At 42.4% G+C, this 25120-nt stretch overlaps 1 protein-coding gene and 1 pseudogene across 1 annotated transcript in view; both read left to right on the top strand.

Annotated features, from left to right (window-relative positions):
• The window catches only part of CNIH3 (cornichon family AMPA receptor auxiliary protein 3), a 335293-nt gene that overhangs the window by 137526 nt on the left and 172647 nt on the right, over positions 1-25120 (top strand). The gene's annotated exons all lie outside the window — the stretch shown is intronic.
• On the top strand, positions 22693-23627 carry LOC103230012 (aldo-keto reductase family 1 member B1 pseudogene; annotated as a pseudogene).

Raw genomic sequence — 25120 nt, 5'->3', positions numbered from 1 at the left:
AAACAGGCTTGAAGAGAGAGGGCAGCACTCTCCAGCCTCCCCACTTTTGTATTTTTGAGACAGGGTCTCACTCTGTCACCCAGTCTGGAGTGTAGTGGTGTGATCACAGCTCACTGCAGCCTCCAACTCTCAGGCTCAAGCAATCCTCCCACCTCAGACTCCTAGCAGCTGAGACCACAGGCATGCATCACCATTCCTGGCTAATTATTTTTATTTTATTTTTTTGTAGAGATAGGGTGTTGTTATGTTGCTCAGGCTGGTCTAAAACTCCTAGGCTCAAGCAATCCTCCCACCTCAGCCTCCCAAAGTGCTAGGATCACAGGTGTGACCCACTGCACCCAGCCCACTCTCCCCTCTTAGAAGGAGTCTTACAACAGTGCTTTCTTCAAAGAAAACCCCCTCACAAAATCCTCTCTCTGTCTTTACTCCCTTGAGGTGAAATTGAGGGGTTTAAGAGTCCTCAACCTGTTCTTTTTTTTTTTTTTTTTAAGACAGTCTCATTCTGTCACCCAGGCTGGAGTATAGTGGCACGATCTCAGCTCGCTACAACCTCCACCTCCCCAGTTCAAGTGATTCTCCTGCCTCAGCCTCCGGAGTTGCTGGGACTGCAGGCACGTGCCACCATGCCTGGCTAATTTTTGTATTTTTAGTAGAGATGGGATTTTGCCATGTTGGCCAGGCTCATCTTGAACTCCTGACCTCAAGTGATCCACTTGCCTTGGCCTCCCAAAGTGCTGGGATTACAGGCATGAGCCACCATGCCTGGCCCTCAACCAGTTCTTAACTGTCTACTTTGAGAATTCCTTCAGTAGGATATGTTCATACTCACTTTGGTATCTGGTACCTTTCACATCTGAGTGCCTCCACCCTGGCACATACACATAATCCTATTCAGTCCTTACCACAGTCATATGTAGAAAGTTCTATGTCATTATCCCCATTTTACAGATAAAGGAAAAGACTTAGAAAAGTTTAGTGATTTGTTCATGGTCTCACTGCTAAAAGGAAGAGCTAGAATGAGAACCCAATTTAGTGACTTTAAAAAACCATTCGAACTGCTCAGAAATATGTGGGTCCACCATTTGTGCTGGGTTCAGCTGGACGGTTCTTCTGCCAGTCTTGCCTGGAGTCACTCATGTGGCTGTAGCCATCTGATGGCTGGATTGGGGTCAATGATATAAGATGGCCCCACTCACATGCCTGATAACTAATGCTGGCTATCAGCTGGACCTCTCTCTTCATGTGTTCTTCTATCTTCAAGGAGGCCAGGCTCAGCTTCACAACATGGTGGTCTCAAGGTTCTAAGAGGACTAGAGCAAATTTTGCAAATGTCTTGAGGTCTAGGCTTGGAAGTCCCAAAGTGTCATTTTTACCACATTCTACTGGTCAAAGCACGTCCCAGGCCTGCTCAGATTCAAGGGGTGGGGAACAATGGCATACCAAGCATGGAAATGATTGGCAGTGGGAGAACAACTCCTGGGTGCAGACAGTAAGAGGGTGCATTTTCTGTAGAGAATTGAAAAGCAATAATAAAACTAATGAAAAGTTGATTGCTTTTTATTTTGTTTTCACCTTGTGCTAGCAATTCTAAACAATGCAATAAAATTCTCTTCCCCACTGGAGCAAACTGCTCCCACCACTCCTCCTCCTTAGTCAGTCCCTAGTGGGGAAAAAGACAAAGTCACATTGCAAAGGGGCACATGCACTGGATTGGGAAGAATTATTACAGCCCACTTTGTAAGCAGTCACAGGGGAGAGATGTGGGGAGAGAGACTGTGAAATGAGGACACCTTTTCCTACTTCACATTTTCATTTAGACCAAATGCTGCAACTTCTGAAAGATGGCAGTATCATTTTCAGCTTTTTAAAGTCAGTTAATTATATTGCTGTGAACTAGTAAAATAATTAATAAATGTTAACATCTGTATGTCATTTTAATTAAGAAATAAAGGTATTAGAGTGAAAAAGTGCCTGCCAGCTTACCCATTAATTATCAGAGTACTTAAAAGCATGCTTTGCAAACTGGTACCTAAAGTACATTGGTAAAGTTAGTCCTCAATCATCTTTTGCCAACATGAATCACAGAGTTTCATATTTCCTTGCAATTCAAACTGCCAGCCAGGTGAAGGGAAGGGAACCCTTACCTGCTAGGAAGAGGCCGAGTAATTTCTACCCTTTCTATATAGTTTGGGTTCTAGGCAGAGACAGTTTTGCTTCAGAGGATGTTTCTATTAATAATAGTAACATAATAACCTTAATAATAAACATAATAATAACCTTCTGTTTCCCACTTCTTTTGTTTTAGAAAAATGATAAACCTGCTTTATCATGTGATGAAATTAACTTATTTGTGATTAGTCTTCTATGTTTTGCTGGCTTTTTCACTTATTCTATGTTACACTAAGCTTTTAGGTCTTGCTCTGTCACCCAGACTGGAGTGTGATGGCCCTGTCATAGCTCATTGTAACCTTGTACTCATGGGCTTGAGGGATCCTCCTGCCTCAGCCTTCCAGGTAGTTAGAACTACAGGCATGTGCCACCATGGCTGGCTAATTTTTTTATTTTTAACATTTTTGTAGAGATGGGGTGTCACTGTGTTGCCCAGGCTGATCTCCAACTGCTGACCTCATGCAATACTCCCATGTTGGCCTCCTAATGCGCTGGGATTATAGGCGTGACCCACTACATGTGTAATTTTTTTAAAAAAGAATTCCTTTTAAAAAACATTGAGAAATATAACACAATTAAGATAAATGGATAAAATATGTTAGTAAAGTTTTACAAATTATTATAAAGCAAACACTCAGGTAAAAAATAGTCTATTGCTAGCATTCCAGTAGACCCTGCCTACCCCTCCCCAATTATACTCTTTCCCTCTTCCTAAAGGTAACCACTATCCTGGCCTTCATGGTTATCATGTCTTTGCATTTTTCCAATAGTTTTACCACCTAAGTATGAATCCCTAAATATGATATTTTAGTTTCAACTATTTTTGAACTTTATATATTTATAACTTTATATAATCATAGAGTATGTGTCAGTCAACATTGTATTTGTAAAATTTATCTATATCGTTGGGTGTAGTTTTGATGCATTACTTTTCACTATGGCATGCCATGGAATGAATATGACCACAGATTTACTGTTGGACATTTGCTTCATATTAATAATAGTGAGTAATGCTGCTATGAACATTCTTGGGCATGGCTTTTCATGTGTATATCCTATATTATGTAAAACCACTTCTAGGCATTTCCATACCTAGGAGTGGAATTTCCAGGTCACAGGATGAGCAATATTGAGTAGTAGATTTTGCAAACAGTTTTCCAAAGTGGTGGAATCATTTTACACACTCTTCAGTAGTGCATAGGAACTTCTATTGCTCCTCATTCTTTTCAGCACTTTGTGTTATCTTTTAATCAGGACTCTCCAACCCCTGGTACCAGTCTGTGGCCTGTTAGGAACCGGGTCCCACAGGAGGAGGTAAGCAGAGGGTGAGCAAGCGCAGCTTCATCTGCATTTAGAGCTGCTCCACATTGCTTGCATTACCACCTGAGCTCCGCCTCTTTTCAGATCAGTGGTGGCATTAGATTCTCATAGGAGCACGAACCGTATTGTGAACTATGCATGTGAGAGATCTAGGTTATGTGCTCCTTATGAAAATCTAATGCCTGATGATCTGTCACTGTCTCCCATCACCCCTAGATGGGACCATCTAGTTGTAGGAAAAGAAGCTCAGGGCTCCCACAGATTCTACATTATGGTGAGTTCAATAATTATTTCATCATATATTACAATGTGATAATAATAGAAATAAAGTGCATAATAAGTGTAATGCACTTGAATCATCCTGAAACCATTGCCCTGAGTCTGTGGGAAAATTGCCTTCCATGAAACTTGTCCCTGGTGCCAAAAAGTTTGGAGACCGCTGTTTTAGATTTTAACCATTCAGGTGTGTGTTGAATGTATCTCATTGTGATTTCAATTTGCATTTCCCTTGTGATTAATGATATTCAGCACCTGTGTATGTTTGCTGGCCATTTGCATGGTCTCTTGTGGAACACCAGTTTGAGTTTCTTACCCTTTGTTCTACTGGGTTCTCTGTTATTTTGTTTTTGATTAACTTTTAGCAGTTTTTAATAGAGTCTGGTTATGAGCCTCTTAGTTACATGTATTAAAATGACACTCTCCCATTCTTGTTTGTTTTTTCACTCTTCTGCTTATCAAAACAGAAGCTCTTAATATTGGTAAATAAAAATTCTTAACTTTAATGCATTCTAGTGCATCTGTCTTTTCCTTTATGGTTTACAGGCTTCTTTTCTCAGTCATGAATTTTTCTATATATAATTTTCTGAAAGCTTTATCATTTCATACTTAGATCTACAATCCACCTGGAGGTGATTTTTGTGAATGGCATGAGAGGGAGTCAAGTTTCAGTTTTTGCCTTTGTCTGTCCATTTCACTTAGTACTTGAGAAGCTATCTTTTCTTCATTACTCTGATCTTTATGCAGAGGCCACACTTTCCCTGAGCTGCTGCTTCCCTCATTGACATATTGAAGATACTAAAGCTGGGCCAATTCTGCTCCATGTGGTCTCTTCTAATGGGAACCTGTGCTTCAATACTGCCTATCAATCAAACGAGACTTTCTTAGAACTGCAGCATGGCCTGAGGCTCTTCCTACCAGTCTTCTTTCCCTCCTGTCACGGGTGTCAGACGGGTGTGGTCCGAAGGTTCCCTCTGCCTATGCATCCTCTCTCCCTCTCTATCCTGCCCAAGTATCTCCCCCAAGAAGTATCTTGCATGTGTTGTTCATGTTGACATCTGCTTATTGGAGGACCTGAGCTCACATAGAGTAAGTAGACCCTAGAATAAGAGAGTCATGCTTCAGTGTCAAAGGGACAAAGGGCTGAGCTAAGTTCAGGGCAAAAGAGAATGGATATGGAGAATGGATTGAAGGACTTTCTCGAAGAAGAGTGCATGGAAACTTGTGCCTAACAATGTAGAGGGCAAGGGAGGGGATGGAGTTGAAGACAACTCCAACATTGAGACTCAATCACCGTATCACTGAAAAGGAACTCATTTGAGGGAACTATAATGACACTATTTCTATGCTAATTAAGGGATTTTCGTGGGAATAATGTAATAACAGTGTTGTTACTTTTGCATTGGGCTTCAACAATTTACTAGGTGAATTTATACATCATCTCATTTATAATTTAAAAGGCCTTTGGAATACAAGAGAAAATGGAAGTACTTAGGGAGGTCCTATTTGACTCTCCCTTCTTGGGGTCTTCACTGCTGACCCTTCCACTCCAGACTCTTCTTCACTTCTGTTTCCAAGGGATGAAATCACTAAATCACTCAGGTTAGGCCATTTCCAGTCAAGATAAAAGGTTGGGGTGGTGTTAGCATGTGGTGAGATGATGTGTGGTGGAAGAGATCTTAGGTCACATGAAAGCTGAAAAATGGGGCTTTAAGGGAGAAGGGTCTGGGGTATACATTGATTTGGCTGGGGACAGATTATTTTATAATATTTAGGGATGGTGACTGATACAGTTTGGATATTTGTCCCTCCAAATCTCATGTTGAAATTTGATCCCCAGTGTTGGAAGATGGGGCCTAATGGGAGGTGTTTGGATCAGGCAGGCAGATCCCTCATGAATGGCTTGGTGGCCCTCTCCATCATAATGAGTGAGTGCTCACTCTACTAGTTCACATGAGAGTGGTTGTTTAAAAGAGCATGACACCCCTCCCCTCGCTCTCTCTCTCTTGCCCCCTCCCTCACCATAAGACACACTGCTTTCCTTCCTCTTCCACTGCAACTGGAAGCTTCCTGAGGTCCTTACCAGGAGCAGATGCTGGTGCCATGCTTCTTGTACAGACTGCAGAACCATGAGCCAAATAAACCTCTCCTTTTAATAAATTACCCAGTCTCAGGTATTCCTTTATGGCAACACAAAATGAACTAAGACAGTCACCCCACAAGGGGATGAAGTGTTGATTTTTGGGGGTTCGTGGATAAATTATATCACTGTCAAGAGAAGGGGAGAGAAGGACAATAGAAAGGAGAGCAATGTAGAGAAGGAATGATCATTATGGGTGGGTTGGCAGAAGAAGGACAATACTACATTGAAATATTTTAGATGGGGGGTGTGTGTGTGTGTGTGTATTCTAGCCTCAGGGAGAGTAAGAAGAGGGGATTTGGTGGTTGGAAGAGAAGAGTGAAAGAGATGTTGGAATCAGAAAGATTCTGAAGAACTTTAGAGTACTTAAGATAGGCAGCCATTAGTATAGGCTCTGTCAGCTAGCCAGTATTAAGTATCTCCCATGGTTGCTGTTCACTACTGATGGAACAGATGTGTCTTAGGGAAGGGAGCTAGACTTTGAATCTCCTTCCATTCTAGTATCGGACAGACAGGTATTTATTTAAAAGAACCAGATGGTTCAAAGGAGTTTCTAATTTTATACTGTTGGGCATCAGGTTTCAAACTAAATTTGGGCTCTGCCTTCCAGCTTTCCTGTTGGCCCTGGATTGAGAATAGCCTCCTGTTTTACCAGCCATCTGGTCCCTCCAGATCTCTGCTGCTGAGTGACAACTCCAAATGTCTCCCCACAGAGAGGACAGAATCTTAAAATCCATAGGGTGAATCTACATTTTTCTAATTGGTGAGATCCTGGAGAGGAATAGGTCTCCACATTGAAAGGACCCATGTGATGTGAGTCACACTTGTGTTTGATTTGATAAGTGACTTCTTGAGCAGTCACATATTGAGGTGTGCTCTATACTGGATAGTCCATGCCTGTCCTTCTAGATCTTTGATTTTGTAGAATTTCCTTTTCTAAATAAGCAAGCTCTTGTGCTAATAATTCATCACCTAGTATCAATAACTGTTTATAAATGCCTGCTGTGTGCTAGGCACTGGTGGCACAGGGTGGTAGAAGAAAGTGTCACTACCAGTTTGAAATATATCTCTGGTTTTCTAAAATGACAAAACATAGAGAATGATTTAGCTCTAAGGAAAATAATCCGTCATTGTTTTCAGTAGGACCGTCTCTGGACAGAAGAGGCTAAGGCCATCCCCAGGGCTTGATTTGTCTCCAGTGCAAGACAAATTGCACTATGAAGTCTCTTTGCTTCCTATTCTCAACCCCTCCCACTCGCAGCCCAGCATTTTTATCAGGTCAAAGTGAATGACAAGGGTTAACTTGAAGAGGATGAGAAGTCACACAATGCATCCATGTGACCAGAAGGGCTGATGATACTTGGATGGAGGCGTTACCACTTGGTTTGGTGAAGTCTGGGGTTTACAGGCTTTGGATGCATGTGTGAGCCTCAGGCCCTTCCTTCTAAGCAGCAGATGGCAGAGCCACCTCAATGCACTCTGCCAGCTGCCTGGTCCATGTGCCTGGGTGGGATTGTCCTGCTCTGCCTTCCACAAGGATGGCTTTGTCTGCCAGAAGGAATAATCACAACGGAAACAAATTAACGATACCTGGATAGATACAGCTCAATTGGCTCCTGACAGGCCTCTGGCTAGGAGAGCCTGAGCAGCTACAGTGGGAAGGTGGATGGTTTAGGACCAGACAGATGGTGGGCAGCTGTCATCCACAGCATCCCAGTCCCCTTCAGTCTCACATCACAAATGACCCTAAGGCTATGTGTGAACAGATTTGAAAATAAATAAGGTTCCATTGATTCCATTTATAGAGGTTTTCTCAAGAACAGGCAGGCAATAAAACTGGTTACCATTCCCCCAAATAGATTTTGCAATGCTTGAGGTCTCCTCTTAATATATAATGGAGGAGTTGCTAGGAGTAGCAGATCTGAGTGTGTGTATGTCTCTGTCTAATAGGTTTTTCTCACAAAAAGTCTTATAGTTATGGTTTAAGTTCTCATTGCCCAACTGTATACTCTGAGTCACTGTCCTGTCACAGCCATATTTCCGGCTGGCATTGTATCTGCAACAAAGAGTGTGACTGCAAGAACACAAGGCACTGTGGAAAGGACAGATGAGATGTGTGAGTCAGGAGTTCTGCTCTCCAGGTCTGAGGCTGTTCATTGCCTGGGTTTGTCCAGTGGGCCTGAAGCCATGGAGAGCATAATATTTAGGGATGGTGAACCCAGCACTACCCTGCTTGCATTCTTTGCTCCAGGCCTTCTGACCTAGTTATCCTTCTCCTATACCCCATGCTTGCTCCCTGAGCCCTGACACCTGCTGTTCTCCAGATTGGGGCTTTGTCCTCTTGCTTCATCCTCCCCTCCCTCAGCCCACTATGCACTATGTCAGGACAACTGGTCTTACTCCGCAGTGGAGTCTGAGATTCGCTGTTCCTTTCTGAGGAGGCTTTTCTGAGCCCTCAAGCCCGGTGCTGTGTGGTCCCTTGGCAGCCCCTGCTTCTCCTGTATACCACGAATTGCCAACTTGCTTCTGACTTTCCCCTACTGAGCTACATTCTCCATGAGGTAGGGAATTATGTGTTTATTTTTCCCAGCACAGAGCCTGGTGCACAGTGGGTGCTCAGTGGTTGAGCAGATGAATGGACCATCTCGGTGAACGTTTGCTTCCCTCACACTGAGAAGGTCTGGCCAGCTCGTTTCCCTTTCTCCTCTCACTTGTTTCTTGCTGACTTTTCTGGAGCACCAGTGAAAACACAGTCCTTGCCTGTCCTTCTGTTTTTTTTTTTTTTTTTTTTCTCCCCATTGCTTTAATTAACTTAGAAATTCAGTGGACACTTAGACAAATAATAGAATTTGATTGTCTCTATAGCATACCTAGATGCCACTTCTCTGAAGTCTGTTTGAATGAAGTGATAAAACCTTGTATGTTTTGTTTGTTTTCCAGGTGCCTCCTGGTTATAAAGCAAAGCAAAACTGGAGAGAAGACCAATGCCAGCGCCTTTATTACTAAAATGTCAGCATTACTTGCAATTCTCTTTGGTTTGGGGCTCTTTTGTGTCACAGATGTTTTCTTTCTTTTTTTTTCAGGATTTATCATGAGTTTAATTTCTTTTATTTCTTCTTCTTTTTTTTTTTAACAATACTTTAAGTTCTGGGGTACATGGGCAGAACATGCAGTTTTGTTACATAGGTATACACGTGCCATGATGGTTTGCTGCACCCATCAACCCATCACCTACATTAGGTATTTCTCCTAATGCTATCTGTCCCCTATTCTCCATCCCCCTACAGGCCCCAGTGTGTGATGTTCCCCTCCCTGTGTCTATGTGTTCTTCTTCCTCCACTCCCACTCATGTGTGAGAACATGTGGTGTTTAATTTTCTGTTCCTGTGATAGTTCGCTGAGAATGATGGTTTCCAGCTTCATCCATGTCCATGCAAAGGACACGAACTCATCCTTTTTTATGGCTGCATAGTATCCCATGCTGTATATGAGCCACATTTTCTTTATCTAGTCTATCATTGATGAACCTTTGGGTTGATTCCAAGTCTTTGCTATTGTGAATAGCGTCGCAGGAAACATACATGTGCATGTGTCTTTATAGTAGAATGATTTATAATCCTTTGGGTATATACCCAATAATGGGATTGCTGGGTCAAATGGTATTTCTAGTTCTAGATCCTTGAGGAATTGCCACACTGTCTTCCACAATGGTTGAACTAATTTAGACTCCCACCAACAGTGTGAAAGCATTCCTATTTCTCCACATCCTCTCCAGCATCTGCTGTTTCCTGACTTTTTAATGATTGCCATTCTAACTGGGATGAGATGGTATCTCATCGTGGTTTTGATTTGCATTTCTCTAATGACCAGTGATGATGAGCATTTTTTCATATGTTTGTTGGCTGCATAAATGTCTTCTTTTGAGAAGTGTCTGTTCATATCCTTTGCCTACTTTTTGATGGGGTTGTTTGTTTTTTTCTTGTAAATTTGTTTAAGTTCTTTGTAGATTCTGGATATTAGCCCTTTGTCAGATGGATAGATTGTAAAAATTTTCTCCCATTCCGTAGGTTGCCTGTTCACTCTGCTGATAGTTTCTTTTACTGTGCAGAAGCTCTTTAGTTTAATTAGATCCCATTTGTCAATTTTGGCTTTAGTTGCCATTGCTTTCAGTGTTTTAGACATGAAGACTTTGCCCATGCCTGTGTCCTGAGATTTATAGCATTTGGACCAGAAGATACCCCAAGAACAGGCAGTGAGCAGATCACTATCTTTACGCCTACTCTGCCTTTTGTATTAGGTTAGTGCAAAAGCAATTGCATTTTTTGCCATTAAAATTACTTTTGCACCAAGCTAAATATAACGTGTGATGATGCAGAGCACTCAAACGGGAGCATGTGTGACTGTTCTGGCATCCACTGTGCCTCTATTTTTATTTCTTCCAGTTTAGGGGTGTGGCTTCTCTCATCATAGTTTCACAAAAGGATTATTTTCTAGTCAAAAAGAGAACCACACAGGTAAAAATCAAGGTGGGGGGAAAGGATGAAACAGCTGTAGATGTTTATTTTTAGTTCAGTTGGCTTAAATGACCCCAGTGGGATGTTGCAGGATTGAGAACCAGGAGTAGGGGAGCCTTGTTAGTCTTTGACTTTGAACAGACCTGGAATCTGATCCTGTGGCATTCTTCCATCTAAGAGCAATTATTGAAGTTGAAAGAAAACCATTTAGTTTTACTCAATTCATTTAAAAATATTTATAATGAGGCCAGGCGCAGTGGCTCATGCCTGTAATTCCAGTACTTTGGGAGGCCAAGGTGGGCGGATCATGAGGTCAGGAGATCATGACCATCCTGGCCAACACAGTAAAACCCCTTTTCTAATAAAAATACAAAAATTAGCTGGGTGTGGTGGCACGCGCCTGTAATCCCAGCTACTCTGGAGGCTGAGGGAGGAGAATTGCTTGAACCAGGGAGTCGGAGGTTGCAGTGAGCCGAGATCACGCCAGTGCACTCCAGCCTGACAACAGAGCAAGACTCCATCTCAAACAAACAAACAGAATTTATAATGAAACGAGACTTAGAAGAACAATGGGCACCCAATAGATGTCAGCTGCTGAGCTGTGTGTTTCACTTAGTCATCATCTCATTTGATTGTTTTGATTAGATATTGAGAATATTCATATAATATATATATATGATGTGTAAGGAATTACAATATTGGCCAGGCATGGTGGTTCATGCCCGTAATCCCGGACTTTCTGAAGGCCAGGGCAGGAGGATTGCTTAAGGCCAGGAGTTCAAGACCAGCCTGAGCAAAATAGTGAGACCTCATCTCCACAAAAAATAAATAAATTAGTCTGGTGTGGTGCATGCCTGCAGTCCCAGCTACTCAGGAGGCTGAGCTGGGAGGATTGCTTGAGCCCAGGGGTTGGGGCTGCAGTGAACCTTGATCACGTCATTGCATTCCAGCCTGGGTGACAGAGCAAGACCCTGTCTCTAAAATATAAAAAAAATTACAAAAGAGTGAACACCTGTGTCCAGCATTACCTTTGGGTGCCCTGTAGAATCTGTCTTCTTCCCTTCTCAGATGTAGGTATTCTCCTGAATTTTGTGTTTATTGTTCACTTTTTTTTTTTTTTTGACTGAATTTCACTCTTGTTGCCCAGCCTGGAGTGCAATGGCGTGATCTCGGCTCACGGCAACCTCTGCCTCCCAGGTTCAAGCGATTCTCCTGCCTCAGCCTCCTGAGTAGCTGGGATTACAGGCATGCGCCACCACACTTGGCTTTGTATTTTTAATAGAGATGGGGTTTCTCCATGTTGGTCAGGCTGGTCTCGAACTCCCAACTTCAGGTGATCTGCCCATCTCGGCCTCCCAAAGTGCTGGGATTACAGGTGTGAGCCAGTGCTCCTGGCCTTGTTCAGTTTTTTTCTAAAATACTTTTTTACTTTTTGCTATATTCCAAAACAACATGTTGTTTAGTTTTGAATGTTGTTGGACTTTAAACAAATGGAATCATACTGTATGAATTTTCTGCAACTTGTGTGTTTCACTCAGACATTTGATCTTGAGTTTCATCTGTGCAGTTGTGTGTCACTGTAACTAATTCCTATTATAGGAATTATATGGTGCTAGAGCATATAAATACACCACCGTGTGGTTTATTCATTCAGATGTGGATGAATGTTTGCATTGTTTCCATTTTTAAAACACGATTTAGACAAGACTTTTTCAATCATTCTTGTATGAGGCCCTTTGTGCACATGTACAGGAGCTCTAGGGTATAATCCTGCATGCGGACCTGCTGGGTTACAGGGCACATGAATCTTCATTCTTGCTGTCTCACATGTCCGTGTGAAGAGACCACCAAACAGGCTTTGTGTGAGCAACATGGCTGTTATTTCTCCTGGGTGTGGGCGGGCTGAGTCTGAAAAGAGAGCCAGCAAAGGGTGGTGGATTATCATTAGTTCTTATAGGTTTTGGGATAGGCGGCTGAGTTAGGAACAATGTTTTGCGGGCAGCAGGTGGATCTCACAAAGTACATTCTCAAGGGTGGGGAGAATTACAAAGAACCTACTAAAGGGTGGGGAGATTAGAAAGTACATTGATCAGTCAGGGTGGGGCAGAAACAAATCATAATGGTGGAATGTCATCAGTTAAGGCTATTTTCACTTCTTTTGTGGATCTTCAGTTGCTTCAGGCGATCTGGATGTATATGTGCAGGTCACTGGGGATATGATGGCTTAGCTTGGGCTCAGAGGCCTAACATTCCTGTCTTCTTGTATTAATAAGAAAAATAAAACAAAATATTGGTAACGTGTTGGGGTGGCGAAAATTTTTGGGGATGATATGGAGAGATCATGGGCGATGTTTCTCAGGGCTGCTTCAAGCAGGATTAGGGGCGGCGTGAGAACCTACAGTGGGAGAGATTCAACTGAAGAAAGGTTTCGGGGTAAGGGGTGACATTGTGGGGCTGTTAGAAGGAGCGTTTGTCGTATAGAATGATTGGTGACGGCCTGGATGCGGTTTTGGATGAATTGAGAAACTAAACGAAAGACACAAGGTCCAAATAAAAGAAGGAGAAAAAAATAGGTATTAAAGAACTAAGAATTGGGAGTACCCAGGACGTCCAATTAGAGAGGGTCCAAGGGGGTTCGATGTTATTGTTTGCTTGGTTGGCGAGTTTTTGGGCTCTATCCTCGAGTTTTTTCATGTTGTCATATATCAGGCCAGATTGATTTAGGTAAAAACAACACTCTTCATTTAAAAATATACAAAGTCCTCCTTTTTCAGGAGTGAGTAAATTGAGGCCTCAGCAATTTTGGAGGAAAGAGAAATGCAAAGCCAACAATTGTGTTAAAGAAGGATTAGAAATGGCTAGGAGAGAGTGAGATTGATAGTGTGGTAGAGATAGCTGGGGAGAGGTAGAGGGTGGCATAGGTATGGGAACCAGAGTAACAGTGAGTATAAAAGTAAAGAATAGGACTTCATCAGGGTGAAAGTATTGCAGTGTACTTTGTCACTGAAGATCTTCTATCCACTTAAAGAGAGACTTAAGGGTGACAGTTTGAGGTAAAACCAGGTGCCACTGAATACCAAGAGCCTGAGAAACTGCTTGGGTGATTTGACTAGTAAAGGCTGGTCTGTTATCAGACTGTACAGAGGTGGGAAGGCCAAACCAAGGAATTATGTCTGACAGAAGGGAAGAAATGACTGCAGTGGCCTTCTCAGACCCTGTGGGAAAGGCCTCTACCCATCCAGTGAAAGTGTCCACCTAGAACAAGAGGTATTTTAGTTTCCTGACTCGAGGCATGTGAGTAAAGTCAATTTGCCAGTCCTTGGGGGGGCGCAAATCCCTGAGCTTGATGTGTAGGGAAGGGAGGGGGCCTGAACAATCCCTGAGGAGTAGTAGAATAGCAGATGGAACAACTAAGAAGTGATTTCCTTGAGGATAGATTTCCACGATGGAAAGGAAATGAGAGATTCTAAGAGGTGGGCTAGTGGCTTGTAACCTACATGGAAGAGGTTATGAAATGATGATAGAATAGAATGGGCCTGTGAGGCTGGAAGGAGATATGTTCCTTGGTCCAAGAACCATTTGCCTTGTGTGGGAAGAGACTGATAAGTGGAAGTTTCACTGGGGGAGTAGGTGGCAGTGACGAGATGAGGAGAAAAACTGGCCATGAGGGACAGAAGTTGGATCGCTAGCTGCTTTTTTAGCTACCTTATCAGCATAAGCGTTGCCCTGAGTGATGGGATCTGATGCCTTTTGATGGCCCTTGCAGTGTAAGACTCCAGCTTCCTTTGGAAGTAAAGCAGCCTTGAGAAGAGTTTTTATTAAAGAGGCATTAATGGTGGAGGACCTTGTGTAGTGAGGAAATCTCTTTCAGCCCATATAACAGCATGGTGGTGCAGGATATGGAAGGCAGATTTAGTGTCAGTACAAATATTGATGCATAGTCCTTTTGCAAGAGTGAGGGCTCGAGTTAAGGCAATGAATTCAGCTTGCTGAGAGGTAGTGGAAGGGGGCAGAGCAGTAGCCTCAATGTTAGACGTGGAAGATACTATAGCATAGCCTGCTTTTGCTGGTGTGTGGCATTTAGGCCTGGTGGAACTGCCATTAATAAACCAAGTGGGACCAGGGTGAGGAACAGGAAAGAAGGAAATTTGGGGAAATGGAGTGAATATCAGGTGTATCAGGGAGATAGTCATGGGGGTCAGGTGTGGTATCAGGAATAATGTGGGAGGCCAGATTAAAGTCCAGGCCAGGAACAATGGTAATTGTGGGAGACTCAATGAAGAGTGAGTACAGCTGAAGGAGCCGGGGAGCAGAAAGTATATGTGTCAGGTGTGAGGAAGAAAATAGATTTTGGAAGTTATGAGAACTGTAGAGAGTGAGTTGAGCATAGTTTGTGATTTTTGAGGGCCTCTAAAAGTATTAGGGTGGTGGCAGCCACTGCATGGAGACATGATGGCCAGCCTAAAACAGTAAGGTCAAGTTGTTTGGACAAAAAGGCTACAGGGTGTGGTCCCGGTCCTTGTGTAAGAATTCCGACTGCACAGCGCTGCACTTTGACTGTGTGTAATGAAAAGGGTTGGATTGAGTCAGGGAGAGCTAGTGTGGGGCAGTCTCTAAAGCTGTTGAAGGAGTGGGGAAAGGATTTAGGATCTATGGGGTCAGCTAGGTTTCCTTTTGTGAGTTTATGTGATGGTTTTGTTAAGATGGCAAAACCAGGTATCCAAAGATGAAAGTATCCAACCATGCCTAGGAAGGAAAGGAGTTGTTGTTTGGTAGAAGATGTTGGGGTTTGAGAGATCAGTCGGACACGATTGGCAGGGAGAGCACATGTGTTTTCATGAAGAATTATGCCGAGATAGGTAACATGAGGAAGAAATTAGGGCCTGACTAAAGTAATGGGGGCTGACTGCGAAGCCTTGCGGCAGTACAGCCCAGGTAATTTGCTGAGCCTGATGGGTGTCAGGGTCAGTCCAAGTGAAAGCGAAGAGAGGCTGGGATGAAGGGTGCAAAGGAATAGTAAAGAAAGCATGTTTGAGATCCAGAACAGAATAATGGGTTGTGGAGGGAAGTATTGAGGATGGGAGAGTATATGGGTTTGACACCATGGAGTGGTTAGGCAAAACAATTCGGTTGAAAAGGTGTAGATCCTGAATTAACCTGTAAGGCTTGTCTGGTTTTAGGACAGGTAAAATGGGGGAATTGTAAGGAGAGTTAATAGATTTTGGAAGCCCATGCTGTAACAGGCGAGTGATAACAGGCTTTAATCCTTTTAAAGCATGCTGTGGGATGGGATGTTGGCATTGAGCAGGATAAGGGTGACTAGGTTTTAATGGGATGATAAGGGGTGCATGATTGGTCACCAAGGAGGTAGTAGAGGTATCCCATACTTGTGGGTTAAGGTGGGGAGATACAAGGGGAGGATGCGAAGGAGGCTTTGAACTGGGGGAAAAGGCAGCAATGAGGTGTGGCTGAGCCCAGGAATAGTCAGGGAAGCAGATAATTTAGTTAAAATGTCTAGACCTAATAAGGGAGCTGGGCAGGTGGGAATAACTAGAAAGGAGTGTATAAAAGAATGTTGTCCAATTGGCACCAGAGTTGGGGAGTTTTAAGAGGTTTGGAAGCCTGGGAGTCAATACCCACAACAGTTATGGAGGCAAAGGAAACAGGCCCTTGAAAAGAAGGTAATGTGGAGTTGGTAGCTTCCATATTGGTTAAGAAGGGAACGGACTTACCCTCCACTGTGAGAGTTACCTGAAGTGTCTGTGATGGTCCAGGGGGCTTCCGAGGCGATTGGGCAGCGTCAGTCTTCAGTCACTAAGCCAAGAAGATCTAGGAAGGAGTCAGAGAGCCTTGGGCCAGAGTTGAAGGGGCTCTGGGAGTGGCGGTGGGTGGAGCTGGACAGTCCAATTTTCAATGGGGTCCCACACAGATGGGACATGGCTTAGGAGGAATCCCAGGCTGTGGGCACTCCTTGGCCCAGTGGCCAGATTTCCGGCACTTGTAGCTAGCTCCTGGGGGAGGAGGTTCTGGAGGAACCCCTGGCAGCTGCGGTTCAGGTGTTTGGAAGTTCTTGTCTGCTGGAAATGTGGCTGGGGTTTGTCTCACAGTGGAGGCAAGGAATTGCAACTCAGAAATACATTGCTACTTGGCTGCCTCTACTCTATTACAGTACACCTTGAAGGCGAGGTTAATTAAGTCCTGTTGTGAGGTTTGAGGGTCGGAATCTAATTTTTGCAGCTTTTTCTAATGTCGGGAGTGGATTGAGTAATAAAATGTATATTGAGAATAAGACGGCCTTCCTCTAGATTATTTCTAATTCTTTTTCAAGTGGTTTGCCAATTGACACTCTCACCAACAGTGTGAGTGCTCTGGTTTTTCCATCATAGCCAACACCTGATTTTGTCAGACTTTTAAAGTTTTGCTAGTCTGGTAGGTATGAAATAGTATCTTACTGTGGTTTGTTCTTTTTTCTGATTGTGAATGAGGTTGAGAATATTTTCTTTCTTTTTTTTTTCGACAGTCTCGCTCTGTTGCCCAGGCTGGAGTGCAATGGCAAGATCTTGGCTCACTGCAACCTCCACCTCCTGGGTTCCAGAGATTCTCTTGCCTCAGCCTCCAGAGTAGCTGGGATTACAGGCACCCACCACCATGCTGGGCTAATTTTTGTAGTTTTAGTAGACACAGGGTTTCACCATGTTAGCCAAGCTGGTCTCGAACTTCCAACCTCAGGTGATCCACCTACCTCAGCCTCCCAAAGTGCTGGGATTACAGGCGTGAGCCACTGCACCTGGCCAAGCATATTTTCATATGGATATGGATACTTATGTTTCTTCTACTCTAAAGAGAGAAAGTCTTGCCAACCTTAATGATTTTTTAAATAATTTCAATTTCTATTTTAGATTCAAGGGGTACATGTGCAGGTTTGTTCCATGGGTATATTATGTGATGCTGCAGTTTAGGGTACAATCGATCCTGTCACCCACGTAATGAGCTTAGTGCCTGATAGTTTTTCAGTCCTTCCCTCCACTTCCCCCTCTAGCAGTCCCCAGTGTCTGTTGTTGCCACCTTTGTGTCCCCGTGTACCCAATGTTTAGCTCCCACTTATAAGTGAGAACATGTGGTATTCGGTTTTCTGTTCCTGTGTTAACTTGCTTAGGATAATGGCCTCCAGCTGCGTCCATGTTGCCACAAAGGACATAATCTTGTTCTTTTTTATGGTTGCACCTATCTTTTTCTGTTAAGATTTCTTTTCTTTATAGATTTATATGACTTTTTTGTGTATTTTAGATACTACCACATTTGTATATTGCAACAAATAGCTTCTCCATTTTTTTAAATTATACTTTAAGTTCTAGGGTACATGTGCACAACGTGCAGGTTTGTTACATATGTATACATGTGCATGTTGGTGTGCTGCACCCATTAACTCATCATTTATATTAGGTATATCTCCTAATGCTATCCCTTCCCCCTACCCCCTCCCCACAATAGGACCCGGTGTGTGATGTTCCCCTTCCTGTGTCCAAGTGATCTCATTGTTCAATTCCCACCTATGAGTGAGAATATGCGGTATTTGGTTTTCTGTTCTTGCGATAGTTTGCTGAGAATGATGGTTTCCAGCTGCATCCATGTCCCTACAAAGGACACAAACTCATCCTTTTTTATGGCTGCATAGTATTCTATGGTGTATATGTGCCACATTTTCTTAATCCAGTATGTCACTGATGGACATTTGGGTTGATTCCAAGTCTTTGCTATTGTGAATAGTGCCGCAATAAACATATGTGTGCATGTGTCTTTATAGCAGCATGATTTATAATCCTTTGGGTATATCCCCAGTAATGGGATGGCTGGGTCAAATGGTATTTCTAGTTCTAGATCCTTGAGGAATCGCCACACTGTTTTCCACAATGTTTGAACTAGTATACAGTCCCACCAACAGTGTAAAAGCGTTCCTATTTCTCCACATCCTCTCCAGCACCTGTTGTTTCCTGATTTTTTAATGATTGCCATTCTAACTGGTGTGAGATGGTATCTCATTGTGGTTTTGATTTGCATTTCTCTGATGGCGAGTGATGATGAGCATTTTTTCATGTGTCTGTTGGCTATATGAATGTCTTCTTTTGAGAAACCCTAGAAGAAAACCTAGGTAATACCACTCAGGACATAGGCATGCGCAAGGACTTCATATCTAAAACACCAAAAGCAACAACAACAAAAGCCAAAATTGACAAATGGGATCTAATTAAACTAAACAGCTTCTGCACAGCAAAAGAAACTACCATCAGAGTGAACAGGTAACCTACAGAATGGGAGAAAATTTTTGCAATCTACTCATCTGACAAAGGGCTAATATCCAGAACCTACAAAGAACTCAAACAAATTTACAAGAAGAAAACAAACAACCCCATCAAAAAGTGGGCAAAGGATATGAACAGACACTTCTCAAAAGCTTCTCCATTTTTAATTGTTTTTTAAATTCTCTAACAGTTTCTTTTGGTGAACATATGTTCTAATTTTAGCTTAGCCAAACTTATCAAACATTTCCTTTATAGTTTATATTTTTTGTATAAACTATTTATACAACAACTTTGTATGCAATCTTTCTTACTGAATGTTATAATAACATTGCCTATATTATCTTCTAAAAGTTTTATAGTTTTGCCTTTCACATTTAGGCCTACAGTCTACGTGGAATTGATGTTTGTTTTCAATAGGATAGATCCAATAGAAATAGAATCATATTTCTTTTTCTTTTTCTCTTTTTTCCTGTGTGAATACTCAGTACTCAGCACCATGAATTTCCACACTGTGAGCAACGGCAGCTTTGTCATAAATGCACATATACATATGGGTCTGTTTCTGGAACCTATTCTATTTCATTTTTCAGTATACCTCTGTGCCTCCACTATCTTAATTACTAGAGCTTTTTAATAATTCTTGATACTTGATAGGGCAAGGCCTCTTGTCTTATTTTCCTTTGACTGTATCTTGGCTATTCTTGGTCCCTTGCACTTCTCTGTAAACTTTGGGTTAACCCATCAAATTCCCCCAAAACCCCTTGTTGTGTTTTCTTCTCATTGGGTTTTGAGGTCTCTCTTTTGAGAGTAGCCCTAATGCAAGATTATCACTCTCTAGGAGAGCCCTGCCCTGAGGAGAGCTAGAATCAGGTATGGCAGCCAGGTGAGACACAGAGGAGGTGGCATAGCAAGACACATAAAATAACCGAAGCAGTTTTTTAATTACTTAAAGATTGCAGAGAGAAGAGGGTATCATAAAACCAGCAGGGGACAGGCATGGTGGCTCACGCCTGTAATCCTAGCACTTTGGGAGGCTGAGGTGGATGGATCACTTGAGGTCAGGAGTTCAAGACCAGCCTGGCCAACATGATGAAACCCTGTCTCTACTAAAAATACAAAAAATTAGCTGGGCATGGTGCTGGGCACCTGTAATCCCAGCTACTTGGGAGGCTGAGGCATGAGAATCACTTGAACCTAGGAGGCGGAAATTGCAGTGAGGCGAGATCGCACCACTACATTCCAGCCTGGACGACAGAGTGAGACTCCATCTCAAAAACAAACCAACAAAAAAACCCCAAGCAGGTCCGACAGGAAGAGGGGCACTGACTGGGACCTGCAGGGGCAACCAGAGGGTAGAAAGCAAAAGAGAGAGGGTGAGGGAGGACCTGAGGGCCAAAGCCCTTTTTGGTGTCCAGGGGATTGCCCAAGCAGGTTTTCCACAGGGAGTTCTAACTGGTGGGTTTAAAGCAAGCAAGCATGAGTTCCATGGGGCCATGCTGTGACTGAGAGGTGGTCACTGCAGCGTATCTGCACAGACAATGCAAGATGTGGGGGTCAGCCAGGCAAGTCAAATAGGTTGCATCTAGTTGTCTTATAGGCAGGTGATCACCAGGAGGTTGTTGTATAAGGCAGACATCTGGATCAACCGCACTGCAGAACTAGGAGGAGGTGGAGAACTAGAAATTGTGTCAAAGGCAACTAAACTCTACTTCTGGTATGAGGAAGTCCAACTTATATTTAAAATGGATGCCAAGGCAACATACAATTATAAGAATTCACAGCCCAGTGTGGTGGTTCATGCCTGTAATACCAGCACTTTGGGAGGTGGAGATGGGTGAATCACCTGAGGTCAGGAGTTTGAGACCAGCCTAGTCAACATGGTGAAACCCTGTCTCTACTAAAAATACAAAACTTAGCTGGGCAAGGTGGTGCATGCCTGTAGTTCCAGTTATTGGGGAGGTTGAGGGATGATAATCTCTTGAATCTGGGAGGTGGAGGTTGCAGTGAGCTGAGATCATGCTGTTGCACTTCAGCCTGGGTGACAGAGTGAAACCCCATCTCAAGGAAAAAAAAAAAAAAAAGAATTCACTAAACCCCTGATCTAATTGAGTCTGTACAGCAATCCTGTTAGAGGATTATTGGAGATTGATCCCTTGATGAATTTTAGGGTAGGGTTGTTGTTGTTGTTGTTGTTTTTTAATATTTCTGCCCCAAAAAATGCTGTTGGGATTTTAATAGCGATTGTATTGAAGCTGTAGATTACTTTGGGTAGTCTTGTCATCTTAACAATGTTAAGTCTGCCAATCCATGAACAAAGGATGTCTTTTCATTTATTTTACCTTCCAGCAATGTTTCATAGTTTTCAGCGTACAAGTCTTTTGCTTCCTTGGTTAAATTTACTTCTAAGTTGTTTTTTTGTTGTAGTTGTTGTTTTTGAGACAGGGTCTGGCCCTGCTGCCTAGACTGGAATGCAACACGTTGAATAACCTGGATGAAATGAACAATTCCTAGAAACACATAATCTACCAAAACTGACTAATAAAGAAATGGAAAATTTTACTAGACCTATAACTATTAAGTAGATTGAATCAATAATCAAAATTGTTGACATACAATTGTTCATAATACTGTCATGTAATCCTCTTTATTTCTGTAATATCAGTAGTAATGTTCCCAGCATCGTTCTGTATTTTAGTAACTTGAGTCTTTTCTCTTGATTTTTTAGTCAGTCTCATCAAAGATTTGTTAATTTTGTTGATCTTTTCAAAGAACCAACTTTTGGTTTTGTTGATTTTCTTTATTGCTTTTTATTCTCTATTTTCATTCAATTTTCCTTTAGGAAGAGAGTATATAGGAAGTGTGTAATTAAAACACAAGCTGCAAGGTACAGCCTTTTTTTGGAGATGGCTGAAAATGGGTCTGACTAGGCATAGAGGAAAAGCTGAGCTCAGCCCCTGCCTTTGCTGTGGAACTCTAAGCTGGAATTTAGGCAGTGTGCTCGGAGATCTTCATAAGGCTGGAAGTTATTGACACTTAGCTTATCAGTATGAGGGAGTCCAAGAAAAGTCCTTTTCTAAGGCAGAATAAGGAAAACTAGAATGAGATTAAGTGGAACTAGGTAATAGTAGTTCAGCAAATTAACCCAGAGTTAATTTGTGAGGAATTCAGCAGGGCTTTTTGTGTGAAAATATAACACCCCATATCAGAACTCAAGCATGAGAAACTAATTCTTAGGGAGCTGTTTGTCTTTTTTCCATGTTTCCTTTGTGAAGGGAGTAGTCTCCCTACCTTTTCCCAGGGTAGGAAATGTGTGATAAAAAGGTAAAGGAGAGGTAGCTACAAGTGAGGTCTTATTAACCAGGAAGGTAATTCACTTGCATGTAGATGTTTATAGTTCCTTACTTTTTTTTTTTTGTAAATGGTATTTCCCTTTTTCATATGTTTATTTTTAAAAAAGCATTATATATTTATATAGACAGGGTCTCACAGTGTTGCCCACCCTGGTCTTGAACTCCTGGGCTCAAGGATCCTCCCACCTCAGCCTCCCAAGGTGTTGGGATTACACATATGAGGCCATTTTTTTGTATGTTCTAATTAGAAAATATATAGTTTATTTTTGACATTTTAATAGTATATTTATATATAAAATGCATGTAGACTAGACTATATGCTACCTCAGTCTCTCTACCTATCCATAGTTGGGAAAATCAGGTAGGTCCCTGTAGCCATAATAAAAGCACCCACTGCTTCACGTCAGGTACCTATTAGAAAATAAGCAACCTCCCACCTACTGGCTTTGCAAATCCAAATCTATTAAGTGGCTCCACTGTCACAGTAAGTATTTCATTGTTGATTAGACCAGGCATTCTTAAAGACATAACTATTTTAATATTATTAAGTTACCTAAAGAGTCACTGAGGTGCATGGTTCTGGGCGGAGGTCTGGAGAGCGCAGCAGCCACGGCCAGCCACTTCATGCTCAACAACGGCACCAAGATGGCCATCCTGGGGCTAGGCACCTGGAAGTCTCCTCCAGGCCAGGTAACTGAGGCTGTGAAGGTGGCCATTGACGTTGGGTACTGCCACATCGACTGTGCCCACGTGTACCAGAATAAGAATGAGGTGGGAGTGGCCATTCAGGAGAAGCTCAGGGAGCAGGTAGTGAAACATGAGGAGCTCTTCATCGTCAACAAGCTGTGGCGAGTGTACCATGAGAAGGGCCTGTTGAAAGGAGCCTTCCAGAAGATGCTCATTGACCTGAAGCTGGACTACCTGGACCTCTACCATATTCGCTGGCCAACAAGCGTCAAGTCTGGGAAGGAATTTTCCCATTGGATCAGTCAGGTAATGTGGTTCCCAGTGACACCAACATTCTGGACACATGGGCGGGCATGGAAGAGCTAGTAGATGAAGGGCTGGTGAAAGCTATTGGCATCTTCAACTTCAACCATCTCCAGGTTGAGAGGATCTAAAACAAGCCTGACTTAAAGTATAAGTAGGTGGTTAACCAGACTGAGTGCCACCTGTACCTCACTCAGGAGAAGTTAATCCAGTACTGTCAGTCCAAAGGCATCATGGTGACCGCCTACAGCCCCCTCAGCTCTTCTGACAGGCCCTGGGCCAAGCCTGCGGATCCTTCCCTCCTGGAGGATCCCAGGATCAAGGAAATCACAGCCAAGCATAATAAAACTACAGCCCAGGTTCTGATCTGGTTCCCCACGTAGAGGAACTTGGTGGTGATCCCCAAGTCTGTGACACCAGAACACATTGCTGAGAACTTTAAGGTCTTCGACTTTAAACTGAACAGCCAGGATATGACCACCTTATTCAGCTACAACAGAAATGGGAGGGTCTGTGCCTTGGTGGGCTGTGCCTCCCGCAACGATTACCCCTTCCATGAGGATTTTTGAAGCTGCAGATGCCTGCTTGTCCCCAAGTGACCTATACTGTGTTTCCTGCCTCATTTTGTTTTCCTTGCAAAGATAGTATGGCCTGTGTCACTCAGCAGTGGGACAGCAACCTGTAGAGTGGCCAGCGAGGGTGTGTCTATCTTAATGTTGGATCTGACGAGCCCTGTAAATAGAGTAGCTTTGCTTTGCCCTTCTTTTTGCCCAGCTGGGGAAAGTACAACCTGAATACCCTTTTCTGACCAAAGAGAAGCAGAATCTACCGGGCCAAAATAGTGCCACTAGCAGTTGAGTTTTGACTGCTTGGAAATGTAATCCTTTCAGTAAGACTTCTCTTTGTCTCAAATAAAAAGTGCTTTTTGTGGGAAAAAAAAGTCACTGAAGAAAAATTATGAAGATCTATAAATGTGTAGCAAAGTAGAATAGCCTTTGTACTAGTTTCAAATGATGTCTCTATCACTTGCCAACTGGACAACTTTGAGTAGTGTATATATCTTCACTATTTTTCTCAGGGCATGTTTGGGTGCAACAATTAGATACCTACTCAAGCTAGTACATATAAAAGGGAACTTTAAAAAGATATGGATCTTACAGCATCCAAAGAGCCGATGAACAACTGCATCCATTCTTGGTAACATTTATGGTAAACTGAGGTTTAGGTAAGTTAAGTCTCTTAATTACTAAACCTTATAGGGAGAGGAAATCCCTACACGTACTGAGCACTGCTTAGGCATGAATCAATTATGTGTTCTGTACTTACGTGAATCTACTATTTTTCTAATGTATGTAAATGCTTCTCTGAGTAAGGAAGTTCAAATATATTTTAAAGTGTGGCTTTTATCATGTTCTTTCTCAGTCAAGAGACAGTCAATATACATGGGGATATCCATACACTTTCTTTTTACTTTAAAAATAGTTTCTTTAAAAAAAAGTTATATATCTACATAGTTTAAAGAGTCAAATAGTAAAAGTGAAGAGCTTGATGGGAGTTCCCCTTCCATTCCCAAGTTTGCCCTCCATTTCCTGCCCTTCAGAAGTACTTATACTTTTTTGAAATTTACCTACATATCTCTAAATAACATCCTTATCTTGCTCTTTCTTGACTTTTTTTTATAGTAGGAATAATCTACTTATTTCCCACTAAGGAAGAGAGGGTTTCAGTTTTCTTTATACACTTCACTTTCACATGTGGTTAGTTAACATTCAGTGTTTGCATTCTTATGACCTATGTAGGTGCTATTCACAACTGAGCCATTTAGTATACTATGATTACTATTTCTTTCCTGTAAAGCCTTTTGTTTTTTCTGAAGGTAATATTTGCCTTTTCTAGAGCCCACATAGTGAAAGCAAGAGTAAGTAAGCAAGCAAATAAACCCCACAAAACCCAAAAACAAATCTAGAGGCATCACACATTACCTGACTTCAAACTATCCTACAAAGCTATTATTACTGAAACAACATGGTACTGGTGTAAAAATGGGCATGTAGACCAATGG

This window comes from Chlorocebus sabaeus, chromosome 25 (genome assembly GCF_047675955.1).
Source record: "Chlorocebus sabaeus isolate Y175 chromosome 25, mChlSab1.0.hap1, whole genome shotgun sequence".
NCBI lineage: Eukaryota > Metazoa > Chordata > Mammalia > Primates > Cercopithecidae > Chlorocebus > Chlorocebus sabaeus.
This window is presented reverse-complemented; position numbering and strand designations above follow the sequence as displayed.